The following is a 6,459-nucleotide window of genomic DNA, read 5'->3' on the forward strand; positions in this document are numbered from 1 at the left end:
CCTGCTTCCGGAAGCCCATCAAGGAGGGAGCCAGTCTCTAGCTTCCCCGGGAAGAGAGTTCCAGAGCACTGGTACAGCCACCGAGAAGGCCCTCTCCCAAGTTCCCAACAAGCACACCTGTGAAGATGGTGGGACTGAAAGAAGGGCTTCTCCAGAAGATCTCAAAGCATGGGCAGGCTCATGAGTTATCTTATTTTAAACATCACAAACACACAGTCTTTACACCGCATATAATACATACAACACAAAAACAACTACACTAAAATACAATAAAAAACATTTAAGGATAAGGTTAAAGTATTATTATTTTTTGCCCTCTTCATGACCACGCAGCAAAAATTGATATAAGATTAAAATACAGAGTTAGAACAGTAAAATTTAAATTTATGTTAAAACTAAGTGTTAAAATACTGAGAGAATAAACAGGTCTTCAGCTGGCGATGAAAAGAGTACAGTGTAGGCGCCAGGCGGACCTCTCTGGGGAGCTCATTCCGCAACCAGGGTGCCACAGCAGAGAAAGCCCTCCTCCTGGTAGCCACCTGCCTCACTTCCTTTGGCAGGGGCTCACAGAGAAGGGCCCCTGTGGATGATCTTAAGGTCCAGGCAGGTACATATGGGAGGAGGCGTTCCTTCAAATAACCTTGCCCCAAACCATTTAGGGCTTTGAATGTCAATACTAGCACTTTGAATTGGGCCCAGACCTGGACTGGCAGCCAATAAAGTTGTAAAAGGACTGGTGTGATGTGATCTTGCTGGCCAGTTCCTGTTAGTAAACAGGCTGCCCTGTTTTGTACATATGGGAGGAGGCATTCCTTCAAATAACCTGGCCCCAAACCGTGTATGACTTATCTGAATCTCATACATTGAATTCACAGAATCATACATTTCTCTAATTCTTTAATTACAATTAATACTTCAATCACATTTATTTCTTCTTCCCTCCCCCTCTTCTTTTCCTCTCTTTCCACATAGTTTTAATGTTTTAAATGTTTAACTGTATTAACTAGACTAATGTTTTAATGGTTCATATGACATTGTAATGGCCATTGGCTATAAACAATAAAGGAACTGATACTATTAATACTAAAATTCACAAACAAATACATCATTTTTCTCTGTCTTTTGCAAATATTCTATCAAAGGTTTTGACTCCAACATAAACATAGTTGTTAATCTTTCTCTCATTATCGCTGTGAGTTTTGCCATATCTGCCAATTCCAGCATCTTCAACATCCATTCATCCGTTGTTGGTGTTGTTTCATTTTTTCAGTTTTCTGTGTATAACCGTCTCACTGCCGCTATCATGTACAAAAATAAAGTCGTCCCCCCCTTCTCTTTTAGTTGTTTATCCATTAATCAGAGTAAGAAAGTTTCCGGTTTCATTTCTATATTTCTTTAATATTTTTTGAATTGAAGAATGTATTTAGGTCCAATATGTTTTGGCTTTTTTACAAATCCACCAAAGATGATAAGAAGTTCCTTCTTCTTCCTTGCATTTCCAACATTTTCTTGAGGCACCCTTATACAGTTTAGCTAATTTTACAGGTGACATTTACCCTGGTTTTCAGTTCTCTCTTCAAAAGATGGTGTTCACCCATTAACCAAAACGTATATGGGACAGGCCAGAGGTTGGGCCTCACAATGAGGTGGTAAACCTGTATCTGGTGGTTACTGCTTCAGATGAGAAGAAAAAGGAGAAAAATAACCACTAAGCAGTGTGAGAAGAGAGACTGGCTCTCTGCTGTGAAGGATAAGTCTTAAATGGTATTATCAAAAGATAAGATTTTTATTTAAAAAAAAAACTCGAAAAGCTCAACGTTTCGGATACCAGGATCCTTCATAAAGAGAGGATGCTCCATAGAAAAAGTGTCAACCTTTGCTCCTGATGAAGGATCCTGGTATCCGAAACATTGAGCTTTTCGAGGTTTTTTTAAAATAAAAATCTTATCTTTTGACATTAAAGACTTATCATCCTTCACAGCACCAGAGCTGGTTACTGCTTCAGACCGTATGTGAGGGCTAATATGACTGAGTGCCCATCCATACAATACATGTATGTATTGTAGTGGTACAGCCTAGACACAGGCTTTGTGAGAACTAAGTACAGGCACAACAAAAAAGTGCTAACCTTAACCAAAACCCAATACAATTGATAACAAAAAAGTTTAGGGTGTAAACAATGAACAAGGTTTAATACACTAATAAAAGCAGATTATAAAGAGCACTTATATTAACAGAATCAATAGTATAATCACACAAAAACTTGATTGGCTTGGCCAAAAGCGTTTCCACACGAAGTCTTCTTCAATGGCCAGTGGGCTCATCTACACCAAGCAGGATATTCCACTATGAAAGCGGTATTTAAAAGACAGGAACCACACTACTGCTTTATAGCGGTATTGAACTGCACTGACAACTCTTGGGGCCCATTGACACATACCATATACCGCTTTCATAGTGCTATATCCTGCTTGGTATAGATGTGTCAATGGGCCCCAGCAGTAGTCAGTGCACTTCAGTTCCACTATAAAGCAGTAGAGTAGATCCTGGAGTGCACTTTAATACCGCTATAAAGCAGTAGTGTGGCTCCTGCCTTTTATATACCGCTTTCATAGTGAAATATGCTGCTGGTGTAGATGAGCCCAGTGTACTAGGCTAATCAGTACTCAGGGCTTTTTATAAAACATGGGGGCTGACTTGAAAATTCCTCAAAATGGGAGTAAATTAACGACACTCCCCTCAATATGAAATAGAAAATCCTAATATTTAGAAGAAGCCCATAAGGAGTACTTGAAGCAGCCTCTGCTCACGTAAACGAAGAGCTGGCAGCCTAGACACAGGCTTTGTGAGAACTAAGCCAACACGCTCCCAAAGGTAGGGAAAGCACATCAGGGGCTCAGCACTGGGAATCTAACTAATACAAACTAGGATTTCTTTAAAAAATTGTTGCTATTATGTAGATATAGTAGGTAGAACTGCCACCTTGTGCTGGCAAGGATTCTGGCAATTTGGACGGACCATCTCTGAGCATGTGCAGTGTTCCTTTTCTCAATGAGTGTAATGCTTCCTTGCCTGTCAGAGATTGTACAGATGGTGCTGTGGAATCTGGTGCTTTGCTGTGCCTCAACATACCAGCCTAAAGTGGCAGCAACCTCATAAGCACCACATGAAGAGGGGGTCTGGTACAGCTCAGGAAACAACCCTCAAATAACCCATGGGTTGTTGGGTTATTTATTTATTATTGCATTTATATCCTGCCTTTTTTTCCTGCAAGGAACCCAAGGCAGCATACATAATCCTCCTCCTCTCCACTTTATCCTCACAACAACAACCCTGTGAGGTGGGTTGGGCTGAGAGTCTGTGACTGGCCCAAAGACACCCAGGAGGGATCTACACTACTGCTTTAAAGCGCTTTATAACAGTTTTGACAACCGTTGGGGCCCAGAACACACTGCATATACAGGTTTCAAAACGTTTTCAAAGTGCTTTAAAGCGCTTTAAAAGCAGTAGTGTAGATCCCCCCCCCAGTCGGTTTCCATGGCCAAGTGGGGCCTAGAACCCGGATCGCCAGACTCCCAGTCCGATACTCTGGCCACTACACCACACTGTTTCCCTCTCCAACAAGCCATGCTACCCAGGTTCAGATGAAACTGCAAGCTGCACTAGGGCGGTGTTTAGACAACTGGTACCTGGCATCAACACAGCTTAAACAAGCCACCACAGGTTTTTTAATCCGCAATGATCATGCAAACCAGGTCAGACACTCAACCGGGGGTAGATGCTTGTGGCATCCAAACTCCTTTCTAACATTGACCATCCTGACTCTGCACAATGCACCCAAGTGGGTTAGTATTTTGTACATTCATATTGCAGATAGGGCTGTGAGAATAGTGGCTTGCCTGAGGTAAGTGAGTTTGTGGCCAAGATAAGGGTGCTCCAGAAGCTTCCACAAGATACCCAATCTTGCAATAATCTGTGAAAATGAGGCCCATTTCACATATTACACAAAGCCAAACCCAGTATACAGAGAATTGCACCCAATCCCAACTGATTTATAAGTGTATCTTTATATTCTAATGTTTTCAAGCACATGTAATTCAGACATAGCTATAGTCTTCATCTTCATGATCCTATATTAGTCAATAAAACACTTTCTCAAGTAATACTACAAATTCATTTTAATCCCCAGCACATATATTTTGAACACTCTTAAATGCGATGAGATATAGAAAGCAGGAGACAGCTATGTATGCATAAATGTACAAATTGATGGATGTGGAATTTTGGTTTGATCTTTAAAGGCCACAAACTCAAATACAGGTCTTAGTATGATTTATGCAAGCTTCTCACCAGAACAATTCCCCGTAGCGGACGTCAACGGTGTTTGCCCAATGCAGCATGTCAGATTGCGAGAGTGCAAATATCACTTTGGCCGTGCCTTAGTGGGTGGCCTTGGGGAAGGAACTTACCTTTAGTTCTCTGATTCATAAAATAATAAGAAAACTGATTGCTTGAGGAAATATAAGTAATTTCTTTACCATTCACCATTAAGGGTGCAGCCCTGTGCATGTTTAGACAGAAAAAAGGCCTACAACTCCCAGCATGCTCCAGCCATCATAGGGGCTGGGGCGTGCTGGGAGTTATAGGCCTTTTTTCTGTCTAAGCATGCACAGGGCTGCACCCTTAAAGTGATGGTCTTCTCACATGTATCTCCACATTCCAGAGCCCTCTAGCACAGCACCCTTGCGCCCTCCAGATGCTTTGAACTACAACCCCCATCACTCCCAACCATTGCCATATTGGCTGAGGCTAATGGGAAGTATAATCCAAAACATCTGAAAGGCACCAGGTGGGGGAAGGCTGCTGTAGCAGGACTAAAATTGGACAGGGACTGGAGAAACCTGGGTTTTAGTCCCCACAGCCATGGAGCTCATTGGGGCCACAGCTAGACCTAAGGTTTATCCTGGGATCATCCAGGGTTTGCCCCTGCCTGAGCACTGGATCCCCTGTGTGTCACCTAGATGAACAGGTTTGACCCCTGGATGATCCAGGGATAAACAGGTCTAGCTATGGCCTGGGTGTCTTTGAGGCAGTCACTGGCTGAGTTTGGACAACATGCTAATCAACTGGGGTGAGGTTGGGTTTGTAATAGGAACAAAATGAGAAACAACCATTGTTTAGCATATCGTCCGAACTCCGCCACTGACTCTCAACCTACCTCACAGGGTTGCTGTGAGGATAAGAAGGATTATATATGGTGGAAAGGTGGAATATCAGTGTAACAAACAAGTAAACACAGAACCTAGGAAAGGCCTATGCAGAGAAGCAACTTCATCTCCTAATGCTGGAGTCTCCAGGGATTTAGCACCTAGGTCAAGGGGGACTCTCAGGAACCCCTTTCCTTTCTCTTCTATACACGTGAACGGCTGCCACAAACGGACTGCGGGGAGGGCTCTGGCTCTGACCTGACGACGCAAGACTTCACCTTTCTTCTCAAGGTTTCCAGAGACAGGCCCAATCTAACGCTAAGGGGGCAGAGTCAAGGGGGAGAGGATGGTTATTGTTTTGCTTGCTTTTGAGCGTTTTTATTTTTATTGCTCAGGATTGCTACCAGGCCCCAAGCCCAACCAGGTTTTCCTTCGCCTTCCAGCCAAGATGCGATGCCCAGTCCACGCGTAAGCCCCACTCCACCCCCAGGCGCCGTCTAACCCCCAGGATCCGCGGGGCCTGGCAACCCCAGGCGGACGCAAACACCGAGCAGCGCCGACACCGAGCAGCGTAGCCCGCTGTGACCGGAGGGGAGCATTGCCACCGCGTCCCCCAACCACGACTGCTGACAGTGCGGTGCAATGGTTAGAGCGTTGGACTGGAGCTCGGGAGTTCTGGGTTATTGCCATGAAGCTCCTCCCATGGCCACTGCGGACCAGTCACGGACTCTCTCCACCACCTAGCCTGTTGTGAAGATAAAATGGGAGGAGGTTCGCGTAAGCCGCCTTGGGCTCTTTGCAAGAAGGAGGAAAGGCGGAAATATAAATGTACTAATACATAAAGCAAAACGTGTAGTTGAAAGCATCTGGGTTGGGGAAGGCTCGTCTGCATAAATTCGAATGCGCTGCCCTTGCACTATGTAAACCCTCCTCCCCTATATCACACACACGCATCCACACGAAGCAATGACGTGCTTCCCTCCCTCCACCCCGTCCGCCTTCCCCTCCTGCTCTCCATTGGCAGAGCGCCGCCTGCCTCCCCACCCTAGACGCTTCTGCGCCTCTCCCCAACCTCTCGCTTCTCTCTCAGTCGCCAGCCTGCGTGGGAAGCGCGCATTGGCGAAGCGCTTTCCTCCCTTCTCCTCTCAATTGGGGGACCGGGAGAGTAAAGGCGGGCCTCCGGGTCAGGCCTTCGGGAGGAGGAGAAGGAGGGTGGTGTCGGTGTCCTCAAGAAGAGGCGTGGCCGGAGCCG

General features: G+C 45.1%; 1 long non-coding RNA gene across 1 annotated transcript; it reads right to left on the reverse strand.

Annotated features, from left to right (window-relative positions):
* Positions 1-5,557: 5,557 nt before the first annotated feature.
* On the reverse strand, positions 5,558-6,396 carry LOC134392090 (uncharacterized). The gene is made up of 2 exons (XR_010025027.1): positions 6,280-6,396; positions 5,558-5,952 (listed from the first exon to the last, which is right to left on the reverse strand). It is a non-coding gene; the product is annotated as an uncharacterized LOC134392090 (long non-coding RNA).
* Between the last annotated feature and the right edge of the window lie 63 nt (positions 6,397-6,459).

The sequence above is a fragment of the Elgaria multicarinata genome, chromosome 2 (assembly GCF_023053635.1).
Source record: "Elgaria multicarinata webbii isolate HBS135686 ecotype San Diego chromosome 2, rElgMul1.1.pri, whole genome shotgun sequence".
In the NCBI taxonomy this organism is placed as follows: domain Eukaryota; kingdom Metazoa; phylum Chordata; class Lepidosauria; order Squamata; family Anguidae; genus Elgaria; species Elgaria multicarinata.